The sequence below is a fragment of the Rana temporaria genome, chromosome 8, assembly GCF_905171775.1.
Source record: "Rana temporaria chromosome 8, aRanTem1.1, whole genome shotgun sequence".
In the NCBI taxonomy this organism is placed as follows: Eukaryota; Metazoa; Chordata; class Amphibia; order Anura; family Ranidae; genus Rana; species Rana temporaria.
In genome coordinates this window covers 190,285,249-190,298,608 of record NC_053496.1, presented here as the reverse complement: position 1 = coordinate 190,298,608, position 13,360 = coordinate 190,285,249, and the positions used below count along the sequence as shown (strand labels likewise).

Sequence of the window (13,360 nt, the reverse complement as noted above, 5' to 3'; positions counted from 1 at the left end):
TTTCTGTGGTTTCACTTCCTGTTTGAATGACACGCAACGGCTCTGTTATAAGCTCAGCCGTCTCCCATAGTCATTCAGAGACCCATGACTAAGTCACGTGCCTAGTGACGGAACGCGTGGGGGAGGAGCCTATGTTTGACGGGACTTCGATCCTAGTGAGGAGATGAACATACTGAGCGGCAATATATCTCAGAGCCTGTGTTAATCGGCGGTTTTGTGAGTTTATTACCGTCGGTGTAGTCTCGTGTCCATTGTCCTCTGTTTTACAGTATTATGCTATGAGGCTTGTCCTCTTTCTTTTTTCTTCCTTTATATTGAGGTTTTCTGCTTGGATCTTTTTAATGGGAAAGGTCATTGTCTGTCTAATGAGAAGCTCTTGAGGAGGAAACGCCAGCTGTTCACCATAGGGCTGCATATGGGTGTTAACCCATAAGGAACTCATTCCAACATTTCATTGGACTTAATAGTATTTTTTCATATGTGTTGCTATTTATACTCACTATGCATGATTTATATTATTAACATTTTCACTGTACTCACTCAGCACTAGTTAACACTAGCGCTATCATTTACTCATTTCATATTAATTTGGTTTTGTTCACCTATTAGATACGCAGCTTTTGTTATTTGATATTTTTTGCTGTTTTTTTCACGTTTTGTGGTTTTATATATGGTAGCGCAGTAGTACCATTCCTTTTTTGTCTTATAGGAAATAAGTTGCCTTGGGTGCTCCTCTGGGGAGGGAAGTTGGGATCATCATGGGGCAGTCATTGATTGGCGGGGGTCCAGTGGTGTCTTATATGTAATAATTTGCCTTGGGTGCTCCTCTGGGGAGGGAATTTGGTATCATCATGGGGCAGTCATTGATTGGTGTGGGTCCAGTGGTGTCTTATATGTAATAATTTGCCTTGGGTGCTCCTCTGGGGAGGGGATTTGGGATCATCATGGGGCAGTCATTGATTGGCGGGAGTCCAGTGGTGTCTTATATGTAATCATTTGCCTTGGGTGCTCCTCTGGGGAGGGAAGTTGGGATCATCATGGGGCAGTCATTGATTGGCGAGGATCCAGTGGTGTCTTATATGTAATAATTTGCCTTGGGTGCTCCTCTGGGGAGGGAAGTTGGGATCATCATGGGGCAGTCATTGATTGGTGGGAGTCCAGTGGTGTCTTATAGGAAATAATTTGCCTTGGGTGCTCCTCTGGGGAGGGGATTTGGGATCATCATGGGGCAGTCATTGATTGGCGAGGGTCCAGTGGTGTCTTATAGGAAATAATTTGCCTTGGGTGCTCCTCTGGGGAGGGGATTTGGGATCATCATGGGGCAGTCATTGATTGGTGGGGGTCCAGTGGTGTCTTATATGTAATAATTTGCCTTGGGTGCTCCTCTGGGGAGGGAAGTTGGGATCATCATGGGGCAGTCATTGATTGGCGGGAGTCCAGTGGTGTCTTATAGGAAATAAGTTGCCTTGGGTGCTCCTCTGGGGAGGGAAGTTGGGATCATCATGGGGCAGTCATTGATTGGCGAGGGTCCAGTGGTGTCTTATAGGAAATAATTTGCCTTGGGTGCTCCTCTGGGGAGGGGATTTGGGATCATCATGGGGCAGTCATTGATTGGTGGGGGTCCAGTGGTGTCTTATATGTAATAATTTGCCTTGGGTGCTCCTCTGGGGAGGGAAGTTGGGATCATCATGGGGCAGTCATTGATTGGCGGGAGTCCAGTGGTGTCTTATAGGAAATAATTTGCCTTGGGTGCTCCTCTGGGGAGGGAAGTTGGGATCATCATGGGGCAGTCATTGATTGGCGAGGGTCCAGTGGTGTCTTATATGTAATAATTTGCCTTGGGTGCTCCTCTGGGGAGGGAAGTTGGGATCATCATGGGGCAGTCATTGATTGGCGAGGGTCCAGTGGTGTCTTATATGTAATAATTTGCCTTGGGTGCTCCTCTGGGGAGGGAAGTTGGGATCATCATGGGGCAGTCATTGATTGGTGGGGGTCCAGTGGTGTCTTATATGTAATAATTTGCCTTGGGTGCTCCTCTGGGGAGGGGATTTGGGATCATCATGGGGCAGTCATTGATTGGTGGGGGTCCAGTGGTGTCTTATATGTAATAATTTGCCTTGGGTGCTCCTCTGGGGAGGGAAGTTGGGATCATCATGGGGCAGTCATTGATTGGCGGGAGTCCAGTGGTGTCTTATATGTAATCATTTGCCTTGGGTGCTCCTCTGGGCAGGGAAGTTGGGATCATCATGGGGCAGTCATTGATTGGCGAGGATCCAGTGGTGTCTTATATGTAATAATTTGCCTTGGGTGCTCCTCTGGGGAGGGGATTTGGGATCATCATGGGGCAGTCATTGATTGGCGAGGGTCCAGTGGTGTCTTATAGGAAATAATTTGCCTTGGGTGCTGTGACGGTATCGGTATGATATCCCCGTCAAGCATTCCCTCCTCTCCATACAAGAACATCACAGGATCCCCCACACATGAGTCAAGACTGGATGCTGGAACCAAGACTGATTTATTGGCAGCTTGCTGCTGGTTATAAATACAGTTTTACAAGCTAAATCCTTAATCAAGGAACAATGGGAGCTCCACCCCCTTTTCACCCACTCTGGAGTTCTCATACAGAATATAGCCAGACAATTCGGAGCCGACCTGAAAACACATTTTCTTTAGATAAGGACATCAGCGGAGTTAATTACTAGGTGTAACAGCCTGACCACAATGAAGCAATCAGACGGGTTCAGAGCTTTTAGTCCGAGGTTAACTCCGTTTGGCGTGACTGACCTCACTTGGCAACTGCTTCCGACTCAGGTATGTCACCGGGTCGTCGGATCACACGCCGGTCAGTCCCCAAGTCTTTGTGCGATCTGCAGAGTCACCAGAAGTCAGTGTGAAGATGGCGAATGGGTCTGTGCGCCGCCATCTAGGTGTCCCACTATGGGAGGGGCAGGTTATGGCTCTGAAGTGACAATCACAGGAGATTCATAAAAAGAAAAAGTTATATTTGTTGAAATGCTGTAGCACTGGTGCTCAGAGTTCGGGGGGGGGATCAGTGCCCCATAGGGTCAGCCACCCTCTGCTCCCTCCGCAGCCACCGGTTCTCCTCTTTGAGCTTCTCCAGCTCCATCTCTAGTTCATGGAGCCTGGGGGGGTCAGCCTGCTGTGACCTCAGGTGGTTGTTCTCCTCCTCCATGCGGCTTATGCACTCCTCCAGCTCTATGTACTCACGGATCAGATCCTGCTTGCTCATGTCCTGCAGGCTTTCCACGTGGTCCTTCATCATCAGGAACTGGGTGGTGGTGTAAGGGGCCACTGGTGGGCCCTTGGCGAACATCTCGGCCCGCATCTGGGGCGCCCGCTGCGATTCCATCTCCTCCAGTCGCTTCTTCTCCTCCCAGGTCCGCTGGTTATATGACTTCCAAGACCTCTTCTTCTTGGAGGGTAGCTGGCGGTGCCTCTTTCTGCCCAGCTCCCTCCAAGGCCCCTCCGGCTCATGGCTGTCGCCCATGACCAGCTGACAATGGTGTTCCCTGTTGTCCGTAATAACAGATTGTACCATGAGGGCTTCGAAAGGGGTGCCCAATGGTTCTTTCTGACCCAGGTCCTGGGGATCCCAAGCCGAGTCTACACAATGGGCTGCTGCTGGTGGGCGGTACCCAGGTTGAGACCAATTTGATCTGGTGTTGTCATTCATGGGGCAATTCTGCTTGAAGTGACCCAACTGTTTGCACCGGAAGCAGCGTTGTTCGTTGTCCTCCTGGCGTGGATAGCGAGGGCTAGATGTCACCGGTCTGTTAGGAGGTTGGTATCTAGCGGCTGGTGGGTGTGAGGGCGCCGTTGGTCGTGGAGGTTGTACCTGTGGTGTGACCTGGTTTGTCTTGCGAGTATCCGCATATTCATCCGCCAACTTCGCGGCCTCTGGTAGAGTCATGGGCCTGCGATCTCTCACCCAATCTTTGACGTCCGTCTGGATGTGATTGTAAAATTGCTCCAGGAGCATTAGTTGCAAAATGTCCTCTGCGGTGGTGGCCTGGCTGCTGTTAACCCAGTTAGAGGCCGACAGGGACAACTGGCATGCCCACTCCGCATAACAGTCTTTCGTGGTTTTGCGTGAGTCCCTGAACTTCTGTCGGTGGGACTCTGGGGTTACTGCATAACGAGCCAGGAGCACTTCTTTAACCCTGGCGTAGCTATGGATATCCTGATCTGGCACGGTCCGGAAAGCATCAGAAGCTTTGCCTGACAGTTTGCCTGACAATATTGCAACCCACTCTCTTCTAGCTATTCGGTGCAGGTTACATTGTCGCTCAAAATCCGCCAGGTAGTTATCAATTTCACAGTCCTTTTCATCAAAAGCTTTAAAAGCGCTAAACGGAATCTTCCTTGTGTCTGCTGTGCTGTACTCACTGTTCGGAGAAGGTGCGGCTGCTTGTTGGACTGCTGCCAGTTTTAACTGTAGTTCTGCGTCCCTTATTTGTTTATCCTTCTGTAGCTCTGCATCTCTTATTTGTTTATCCTTCTGTAGCTCTGCGTCTCTTATTTGTTTATCCTCCTGTAGTTCTGCGTCCCTTATTTCTTTAGCCTCCTTCGCTAACAGGTTCATCACTCTCAGCACCACATCTGCCGTTGGGTTCGGGCCGAACCACGCTAGCTTCTCTCTCATTAGCTTGTTGGCTGGCGATTCCTCCTCCTGAATCACTGGTGTCTCCATCTCTTGTACTGCTGGCGTTGCTGCAATCCCGTCCTCCTGGTCTATCTCCATTGATTCTGCTATGATGACCCGCTCGGTTTTGTTGCTAGCAATCCTTCCACGAACTTCCAGTAGTTCTTCCAGTGTCTGCTTGGAATCCCGGGTGTAAAGGAGAGTAGAAGGGAAAATCCCACTGCTACCAACCAATTGTGACGGTATCGGTATGATATCCCCGTCAAGCATTCCCTCCTCTCCATACAAGAACATCACAGGATCCCCCACACATGAGTCAAGACTGGATGCTGGAACCAAGACTGATTTATTGGCAGCTTGCTGCTGGTTATAAATACAGTTTTACAAGCTAAATCCTTAATCAAGGAACAATGGGAGCTCCACCCCCTTTTCACCCACTCTGGAGTTCTCATACAGAATATAGCCAGACAATTCGGAGCCGACCTGAAAACACATTTTCTTTAGATAAGGACATCAGCGGAGTTAATTACTAGGTGTAACAGCCTGACCACAATGAAGCAATCAGAATAATTAACATGAGCCACTTATCTAATCATTGTAAACAGTAAGGCCGGTCTCCTTCCCACACACAATAAATCAATTACCATTTGAACTAGGGAGCTGGCTGAGGAAGGGTCATTAACATATCAATCAGCCTGTAACACATGAACCCTTTTTACCTCTAACACACACAATATCTCTAAAACAAGCAGGGAGAATTACATGCTTCACAGGTGCTCCTCTGGGGAGGGAAGTTGGGATCATCATGGGGCAGTCATTGATTGGTGTGGGTCCAGTGGTGTCTTATATGTAATAATTTGCCTTGGGTGCTCCTCTGGGGAGGGAAGTTGGGATCATCATGGGGCAGTCAATGATTGGCGAGGGTCCAGTGGTGTCTTATATGTAATAATTTGCCTTGGGTGCTCCTCTGGGGAGGGGATTTGGGATCATCATGGGGCAGTCATTGATTGGCGGGAGTCCAGTGGTGTCTTATATGTAATAATTTGCCTTGGGTGCTCCTCTGGGGAGGGAAGTTGGGATCATCATGGGGCAGTCATTGATTGGTGAGGGTCCAGTGGTGTCTTATAGGAAATAATTTGCCTTGGGTGCTCCTCTGGGGAGGGGATTTGGGATCATCATGGGGCAGTCATTGATTGGCGAGGGTCCAGTGGTGTCTTATAGGAAATAATTTGCCTTGGGTGCTCCTCTGGGGAGGGAAGTTGGGATCATCATGGGGCAGTCATTGATTGGTGTGGGTCCAGTGGTGTCTTATATGTAATAATTTGCCTTGGGTGCTCCTCTGGGGAGGGAAGTTGGGATCATCATGGGGCAGTCAATGATTGGCGGGAGTCCAGTGGTGTCTTATAGGAAATAATTTGCCTTGGGTGCTCCTCTGGGGAGGGGATTTGGGATCATCATGGGGCAGTCATTGATTGGCGAGGATCCAGTGGTGTCTTATATGTAATAATTTGCCTTGGGTGCTCCTCTGGGGAGGGAAGTTGGGATCATCATGGGGCAGTCAATGATTGGCGGGAGTCCAGTGGTGTCTTATATGTAATAATTTGCCTTGGGTGCTCCTCTGGGGAGGGAAGTTGGGATCATCATGGGGCAGTCATTGATTGGCGAGGGTGCAGTGGTGTCTTATATGTAATAATTTGCCTTGGGTGCTCCTCTGGGGAGGGAAGTTGGGATCATCATGGGGCAGTCATTGATTGGTGGGGGTCCAGTGGTGTCTTATATGTAATAATTTGCCTTGGGTGCTCCTCTGGGGAGGGAAGTTGGGATCATCATGGGGCAGTCATTGATTGGTGGGGGTCCAGTGGTTTCTTATATGTAATAATTTGCCTTGGGTGCTCCTCTGGGGAGGGAAGTTGGGATCATCATGGGGCAGTCATTGATTGGTGGGGGTCCAGTGGTGTCTTATATGTAATAATTTGCCTTGGGTGCTCCTCTGGGGAGGGAAGTTGGGATCATCATGGGGCAGTCATTGATTGGCGGGGGTCCAGTGGTGTTTTATAGGAAATAATTTGCCTTGGGTGCTCCTCTGGGGAGGGAAGTTGGGATCATCATGGGGCAGTCATTGATTGGTGGGGGTCCAGTGGTGTCTTATAGGAAATAAGTTGCCTTGGGTGCTCCTCTGGGGAGGGGATTTGGGATCATCATGGGGCAGTCATTGATTGGCGAGGGTCCAGTGGTGTCTTATAGGAAATAATTTGCCTTGGGTGCTCCTCTGGGGAGGGGATTTGGTATCATCATGGGGCAGTCATTGATTGGCGGGAGTCCAGTGGTGTCTTATATGTAATCATTTGCCTTGGGTGCTCCTCTGGGGAGGGGATTTGGGATCATCATGGGGCAGTCATTGATTGGTGGGGGTCCAGTGGTGTCTTATATGTAATAATTTGCCTTGGGTGCTCCTCTGGGGAGGGAAGTTGGGATCATCATGGGGCAGTCATTGATTGGCGGGAGTCCAGTGGTGTCTTATAGGAAATAAGTTGCCTTGGGTGCTCCTCTGGGGAGGGAAGTTGGGATCATCATGGGGCAGTCATTGATTGGCGGGGGTCCAGTGGTGTCTTATATGTAATAATTTGCCTTGGGTGCTCCTCTGGGGAGGGAAGTTGGGATCATCATGGGGCAGTCATTGATTGGCGGGGGTCCAGTGGTGTCTTATATGTAATAATTTGCCTTGGGTGCTCCTCTGGGGAGGGAAGTTGGGATCATCATGGGGCAGTCATTGATTGGCGAGGGTCCAGTGGTGTCTTATATGTAATAATTTGCCTTGGGTGCTCCTCTGGGGAGGGAAGTTGGGATCATCATGGGGCAGTCATTGATTGGCGAGGGTCCAGTGGTGTCTTATATGTAATAATTTGCCTTGGGTGCTCCTCTGGGGAGGGGATTTGGGATCATCATGGGGCAGTCATTGATTGGTGGGGGTCCAGTGGTGTCTTATATGTAATAATTTGCCTTGGGTGCTCCTCTGGGGAGGGAAGTTGGCATCATCATGGGGCAGTCAATGATTGGCGGGAGTCCAGTGGTGTCTTATATGTAATAATTTGCCTTGGGTGCTCCTCTGGGGAGGGAAGTTGGGATCATCATGGGGCAGTCATTGATTGGTGTGGGTCCAGTGGTGTCTTATATGTAATAATTTGCCTTGGGTGCTCCTCTGGGGAGGGGATTTGGGATCATCATGGGGCAGTCATTGATTGGTGGGGGTCCAGTGGTGTTTTATAGGAAATAATTTGCCTTGGGTGCTCCTCTGGGGAGGGAAGTTGGGATCATCATGGGGCAGTCATTGATTGGCGGGAGTCCAGTGGTGTCTTATATGTAATAATTTGCCTTGGGTGCTCCTCTGGGGAGGGAAGTTGGGATCATCATGGGGCAGTCATTGATTGGCGGGGGTCCAGTGGTGTCTTATATGTAATAATTTGCCTTGGGTGCTCCTCTGGGGAGGGGATTTGGGATCATCATGGGGCAGTCATTGATTGGCGGGAGTCCAGTGGTGTCTTATATGTAATAATTTGCCTTGGGTGCTCCTCTGGGGAGGGAAGTTGGGATCATCATGGGGCAGTCATTGATTGGTGTGGGTCCAGTGGTGTCTTATATGTAATAATTTGCCTTGGGTGCTCCTCTGGGGAGGGGATTTGGGATCATCATGGGGCAGTCATTGATTGGTGTGGGTCCAGTGGTGTCTTATATGTAATAATTTGCCTCGGGTGCTCCTCTGGGGAGGGGATTTGGGATCATCATGGGGCAGTCATTGATTGGTGGGGGTCCAGTGGTGTTTTATAGGAAATAATTTGCCTTGGGTGCTCCTCTGGGGAGGGAAGTTGGGATCATCATGGGGCAGTCATTGATTGGTGGGGGTCCAGCTGTGTCTTATATGTAATAATTTGCCTTGGGTGCTCCTCTGGGGAGGGAAGTTGGGATCATCATGGGGCAGTCATTGATTGGTGGGGGTCCAGTGGTGTCTTATATGTAATAATTAGCCTTGGGTGCTCCTCTGGGGAGGGAAGTTGGGATCATCATGGGGCAGTCATTGATTGGTGGGAGTCCAGTGGTGTCTTATATGTAATAATTTGCCTTGGGTGCTCCTCTGGGGAGGGGATTTGGGATCATCATGGGGCAGTCATTGATTGGTGGGGGTCCAGTGGTGTCTTATATGTAATAATTTGCCTTGGGTGCTCCTCTGGGGAGGGAAGTTGGGATCATCATGGGGCAGACATTGATTGGTGGGGGTCCAGTGGTGTCTTATATGTAATAATTAGCCTTGGGTGCTCCTCTGGGGAGGGAAGTTGGGATCATCATGGGGCAGTCATTGATTGGCGGGAGTCCAGTGGTGTCTTCTATGTAATAATTTGCCTTGGGTGCTCCTCTGGGAGGGAAGTTGGGAACATCATGGGGCAGTCATTGATTGGTGGGGGTCCAGTGGTGTTTTATAGGAAATAATTTGCCTTGGGTGCTCCTCTGGGGAGGGAAGTTGGGATCATCATGGGGCAGTCATTGATTGGTGTGGGTCCAGTGGTGTCTTATATGTAATAATTTGCCTTGGGTGCTCCTCTGGGGAGGGGATTTGGTATCATCATGGGGCAGTCATTGATTGGCGGGGGTCCAGTGGTGTCTTATATGTAATAATTTGCCTTGGGTGCTCCTCTGGGGAGGGGATTTGGGATCATCATGGGGCAGTCATTGATTGGTGGGGGTCCAGTGGTGTCTTATATGTAATAATTTGCCTTGGGTGCTCCTCTGGGGAGGGAAGTTGGGATCATCATGGGGCAGACATTGATTGGTGGGAGTCCAGTGGTGTCTTATATGTAATAATTTGCCTTGGGTGCTCCTCTGGGGAGGGAAGTTGGGATCATCATGGGGCAGTCATTGATTGGTGTGGGTCCAGTGGTGTCTTATATGTAATAATTTGCCTTGGGTGCTCCTCTGGGGAGGGAAGTTGGGATCATCATGGGGCAGTCATTGATTGGTGTGGGTCCAGTGGTGTCTTATATGTAATAATTTGCCTTGGGTGCTCCTCTGGGGAGGGGATTTGGGATCATCATGGGGCAGTCATTGATTGGTGGGGGTCCAGTGGTGTCTTATAGGAAATAAGTTGCCTTGGGTGCTCCTCTGGGGAGGGAAGTTGGGATCATCATGGGGCAGTCATTGATTGGCGAGGGTGCAGTGGTGTCTTATATGTAATAATTTGCCTTGGGTGCTCCTCTGGGGAGGGAAGTTGGGATCATCATGGGGCAGTCATTGATTGGTGTGGGTCCAGTGGTGTCTTATATGTAATAATTTGCCTTGGGTGCTCCTCTGGGGAGGGGATTTGGGATCATCATGGGGCAGTCATTGATTGGTGGGGGTCCAGTGGTGTTTTATAGGAAATAATTTGCCTTGGGTGCTCCTCTGGGGAGGGGATTTGGGATCATCATGGGGCAGTCATTGATTGGCGGGGGTCCAGTGGTGTCTTATATGTAATAATTAGCCTTGGGAGCTCCTCTGGGGAGGGGATTTGGGATCATCATGGGGCAGTCATTGATTGGCGAGAGTCCAGTGGTGTCTTATATGTAATAATTAGCCTTGGGTGCTCCTCTGGGGAGGGGATTTGGGATCATCATGGGACAGGCTTTGGTATGTTCCCGTAGCAGAGCCTCACTTCTCAGACATTTGCCGCACATGGGGCAGGTCAGGCTCCGGCGATCTCTGTGCACCCTCTGATGGGAGGCCAGATGGGAGTTGCATACAAAACGTTTCCCACACTCACAACATGTAAAGGGTTTTTCCCCGGTGTGGGTTCTCTCGTGGATGATGAGGTCCGGCTTCCGGATAAACGCTTTGCCGCACTCTGCGCACTGGTACGGTTTTATACCGGTGTGAATCTTCTCATGAGTCACCAGATGGGCCCTACAGGAGAAGCCCTTCCCGCACTGCGCACATGAAAAGGGCCGTTCCCCGGTGTGCCTCCTCTGGTGGATGACCAGACGGGACTTCCGGAAAAACCCTTTCCCGCACTCCGTGCAGGTCCACGGCCGCGCCCCCCCGGAATGGAGCTTCTGGTGCGCCAGGAGGAGGGAGTGGTTGTCGAAGCCTCTTCCGCATTCCGAGCACGCCGCCGGCTCCTCCGCGCTATGGGTCTTCTCGTGTCTGGAAAGTTCTAGAAAACTCGTGAAATGCCGCTGACAGAAGAGACAACCGTAGACGTTATTCGGAGAATATTCCGCGCTCGGGGCGCCGGCCGGAGTGGGGGGAACCCCGTCCCACGCTCGGGGCCCGGAATGGTCCAGAACCCCGTCCCACGCTCGGGGCCCGGAATGGTCCAGAACCCCGTCCCACGCTCGGGGCCCGGAATGGTCCATGTCATTCGCCCTAGAACGATCCTTCTTAGGTGGACCGGCGTGATCGGAGATATTCTTACCGTCGTGTGTGGAACGAGGGCCGACCCGTCGCCTGGGACGAGGTCCCCTCTTTATGGGGCCAATCTTATTTCCTCCAAGTTTCATGATATCCTCTGTAATTCCTCCATCACAAGGAGGAGGTTCCTCGTGGGAGTGACGAGAAGGCGGACCTCTCATCTCACATCCCCCCCAGGAGTCGGGTTCTTCTTTTATACAAGTGATAACAATTTCATCCTCACATAATTCCTCCTTAACACGGATTTCTTCCACGCCCCCCATCCTAGGATGGACTTTCCCGGGATTTCCTTCCAATGAGTCCCCACACTGACCCTTTATAGAAGAAGATGTGGTGGGGCGGAGCTCTTCATGTGGGCGGGGTTCAGGTTTATACTGCCCATCGTGTCCTGCCGTAAAAAGATCAGCATTTGTGATTGGTCCTTCCATACCAGGCAGGCATTGTGTGCCACCTCTAGGCGCCCTCAGGAACTCCTCACCTCCATCACCAATAGGACACGGGGGGCATCTGGAAGATTGAAAGCTGCGGGGGTCCATGGAGTCACCTGAGGGGAAAAAATTAGATTAACTGTGGTGGGCATTCACATTCTTTACTACAAGATAGTTCCCTCCTCCTCCCATCGCTTAGAAAAGATACAGTATGGGCCGGACCACCTAGGATTAGAGCTCTGATACAGTATGAGCTCTATGGGCCGGACCACCTAGGATTAGAGCTCTGATACAGTATGGGCTCTATGGGCCGGACCACCTAGGATTAGAGATGTGATAAAGTATGGGATCTATGGGCCGGACCACCTAGGATTAGAGATGTGATACAGTATGGGCTCTATGGGCCGGACCCCCTAGGATTAGAGATGTGATACAGTATGGGCTCTATGGGCCGGACCACCTAGGATTAGAGCTCTGATACAGTATGGGCTCTATGGGCCGGACCACCTAGGATTAGAGCTCTGATACAGTATGGGCTCTATGGGCCGGACCACCTAGGATTAGAGATGTGATACAGTATGGGCACTATGGGCCGGACCCCCTAGGATTAGAGCTCTGATACAGTATGGGCTCTATGGGCCGGACCCCCTAGGATTAGAGCTCTGATACAGTATGGGCTCTATGGGCCGGACCCCCTAGGATTAGAGCTCTGATACAGTATGGGCTCTATGGGTCGGACCCCCTAGGATTAGAGATGTGATACAGTATGGGCTCTATGGGCCGGACCCCCTAGGATTAGAGATGTGATACAGTATGGGCTCTATGGGCCGGACCCCCTAGGATTAGAGCTCTCATACAGTATGGGCTCTATGGGTCGGACCACCTAGGATTAGAGCTCTGATACAGTATGGGCTCTATGGGCCGGACCCCCTAGGATTAGAGATGTGATACAGTATGGGCTCTATGGACCGGACCCCCTAGGATTAGAGCTCTGATACAGTATGGGCTCTATGGGCCGGACCCCCTAGGATTAGAGATGTGATACAGTATGGGCTCTATGGGCCGGACCCCCTAGGATTAGAGATGTGATACAGTATGGGCTCTATGGGCCGGACCCCCTAGGATTAGAGATGTGATACAGTATGGGCTCTATGGGCCGGACCCCCTACGATTAGAGATGTGATACAGTATGGGCTTTATGGGCCGGACCACCTAGGATTAGAGCTCTGATACAGTATGGGCTCTATGGGCCGGACCACCTAGGATTAGAGATGTGATACAGTATGGGCTCTATGGACCGGACCCCCTAGGATTAGAGCTCTGATACAGTATGGGCTCTATGGGCCGGACCCCCTAGGATTAGAGATGTTATACAGTATGGGCTCTATGGGCCGGACCCCCTAGGATTAGAGATGTGATACAGTATGGGCTCTATGGGCCGGACCCCCTACGATTAGAGATGTGATACAGTATGGGCTTTATGGGCCGGACCACCTAGGATTAGAGCTCTGATACAGTATGGGCTCTATGGGCCGGACCCCCTAGGATTAGAGATGTGATACAGTATGGGCTCTATGGACCGGACCCCCTAGGATTAGAGCTCTGATACAGTATGGGCTCTATGGGCCGGACCCCCTAGGATTAGAGATGTGATACAGTATGGGCTCTATGGGTCGGACCACCTAGGATTAGAGATGTGATACAGTATGGGCTCTATGGGTCGGACCACCTAGGATTAGAGATGTGATACAGTATGGGCTCTATGGGCCGGACCACCTAGGATTAGAGATGTGTTACAGTATGGGCTCTATGGGCCGGACCCCCTAGGATTAGA

At 50.8% G+C, this 13,360-nt stretch overlaps 1 protein-coding gene across 2 annotated transcripts in view; it reads right to left on the bottom strand.

The window, feature by feature from the left end:
- The window catches only part of LOC120909783 (titin homolog), a 38,762-nt gene extending 27,269 nt beyond the window's left edge, over positions 1-11,493 (bottom strand). The window contains exon 1 of one of the 2 annotated variants that reach the window (XM_040321516.1): positions 11,412-11,493. The gene's annotated coding sequence lies outside the window, so the exon portion shown is untranslated. The other variant, XM_040321515.1, reaches the window with a different exon arrangement.
- Between the last annotated feature and the right edge of the window lie 1,867 nt (positions 11,494-13,360).